This window comes from Echinops telfairi, unplaced genomic scaffold (assembly GCF_000313985.2).
Source record: "Echinops telfairi isolate 266 unplaced genomic scaffold, ASM31398v2 ScPeMD7_25;HRSCAF=90, whole genome shotgun sequence".
NCBI classification, from domain to species: Eukaryota; Metazoa; Chordata; class Mammalia; order Afrosoricida; family Tenrecidae; genus Echinops; species Echinops telfairi.
This window is the reverse complement of record NW_022103922.1, coordinates 6,552,488-6,554,881: the sequence shown is the minus strand read 5'-3', so window position 1 is coordinate 6,554,881 and position 2,394 is coordinate 6,552,488.

Here is a 2,394-nt window from a genome sequence, read left to right as displayed (position 1 = left end):
TTGTGCCAAAGGAACCGTGTCTGTGAATGGCATTTTGGGGAAGCTCTTCTCCCACCCCTAAATAAGCAACCTCCCCTCCCCCTTCCTCCATGACCTGATACTTGAATGGGTGACGTGAACCCAGGTGAAATACCATACCTGTTTTAAAAGGGGTGATATCCAGGCACGTGGCTGGAAGTGCCGGGCGACCTTGTGGGAGTCACTGGGTGTTTTGTAAGGATGGGCAGCACAGGTGGATGCCCGCCCCTTCTGTTCACTGAGTCAGTGGCATCCTAGCCCCGGCTGCTCGCCAAATCGACACCGTAGCCTGTGTTGAAGGAAAACTCTGTTCGATTTACACTGTTCGATTTACACTGGGCTCTCATCCAGGGGAGGGAGGCAGACGCAGGTGCTGGCGTTCTGCACACGGAGTGGGTATCGCCGTTCCGCTAGGAGCAGGTGACTGCAGCCTTGGCCTTGGGAGTCACACAGGCAGGCACTGCTCTCACTCCCAGGAGGAGCCCTGGCGCCTGGCGCTGGGAGTTAGGTAGTGGGCTACTAACCACAAAGTCGGCCAGGGCTTCAAACCCACCAGCCTTCCTCCCCAGGGCCAAGATGAGACCGTGCGCTCCCCTGCAGAGGAGCCTGGTGGCATAGTGGGTTACACACTGGGCTGCCCATCACAAGGCCAGCAGTTCAAAACCACCAGCCGCTGTGCTTGAGAAAGATGGGGTCCAAGAGTTTCCTTTGGACATCGAGGCATAGGAAGGCCAGGTGGAGAGCAGTGTGGGGGAAGCGAGGACTTTGAAGAGCATGAAATGAAGCAGAGATCCCTGGGTGGTGCACACGGTTCGTGCTTGACTGCTAACCTAAAGTTTGGCTGTTTGAACCCACCCAGGGGTTGCGGTAGACGGAGGGCCTGGCCGTCTACATCCGTGAAGTACATCCAAGGAAACCCTCTGAAGCAGTGTCACTCTATAACCCGGCCACCAGGAGTCAGAGTTGACTGGACGGCAGTGGGTTTTGTTCTCGATCGTGAAGGATGTGGGTGTGTGGAGAAGGAAAAGTCCTCAGACCATAACTTCTGAAGTCTTAAATATTAGACTTTGTTCTGCAGATGCTAAGAAGCCGTTAGAGTTTTGGAGTGGAGGTAAGGTGGGCATGGTTGGGGTGCAGGGAGAGGCTGGCCTTGTGGAGACTGATGTAGCAGCAGTCTGGAAATTAGGGAAATTGAGCTTGAACTGGGTGGACGGCCAGCAAAAGGGGTGGGAAGATATCATGATGCCATTGATCTTAATGGCATTTTAAAGCCCACGGGGTCAGCGGCTGAAGGGGGAGAAGCTGCCTTGCTTAAAAGTAAGAAACAGTGAAGCCAGCCAGCCTGAGCTGAACCCTACAACGTCAAGGTGAACTATTGAAGCGTCAGGAATGAAGACTGGGAGAAAAATTACCCTGGGCACAGAAGGAGAGCGTGTCCTTCATTCTGTAGGCTCATATTCTCCATGGCACGGGACAAGAGGAACCCCAGGACTAAGGGAACACATAGGTCAAGTGCAGCCTCTTAGGGGAGGAGCTTTTCAGCGGTCGATTTCTGGCAGGGGAGTAGGGCCAAGAACCCCCAGGACTGCTGGTGGGTGGGTGCTCTGAGGCAGACTGGGGGTCACAGAGGCAGTGGGGGTCTTCTCCTGGGGATGCAGTTTTGATGTTTGTTTCTGCTGACTCCCGTTCCCGTGAGAAAGTGCTCTCTCTGTTAGTACAGTGTAGAGGCTGAGTTAAGCTGGACTGGACTGACATCTAGAGGCCAGGACTTGTCAGCATCGCCGAGCTCATCTTTCTGAGTGCTAATCAAGGGCATAAGCAGCCTGTTGTGCAGTAAGAAACACATGTCCGTGCTTAGTAAAGATGAGCCATGCCAGCTCTGACGATCATGCTCGCTCTCCTGTGAGTACAATGGACCTACGTAACTAACGTGGCCCCATTGCTGTTTCTTACAGTGAACATTGGCCGGCGATGACCAAGGACTCTTTAAGATGTCTGTGGCCACATTGTGGTACTTTTGACCTAGGTAAACTCACATTTTTTTTTCCCACAGAAAATTATACGCTAAGGGCTCCTAATGTTAAGCAGTTCCTCAGGAAGGCATTTCATGTTTAATATTTTAAGGCTTCCAAAAAAAACAAGAAGCAGGCTAGCCTCCTAAGAGGATACCATCACCGAGCCAACTGACCAGGTGGAGGAATCAGGATGCCAGGACTCTGTGAACATCTAAATTGTTGACTCTCTAAAACTGCTGATTGAGCCCCACTGTCCCCTGGTATTGGTCTCTTTCTTTTCAGCCTGTCTGCTGGGCATCCTGGGACAGCTGTGCTAGGGTGGGCTGCCCTGACCTCTAGATGCCAACTGTTGTCAGTACAG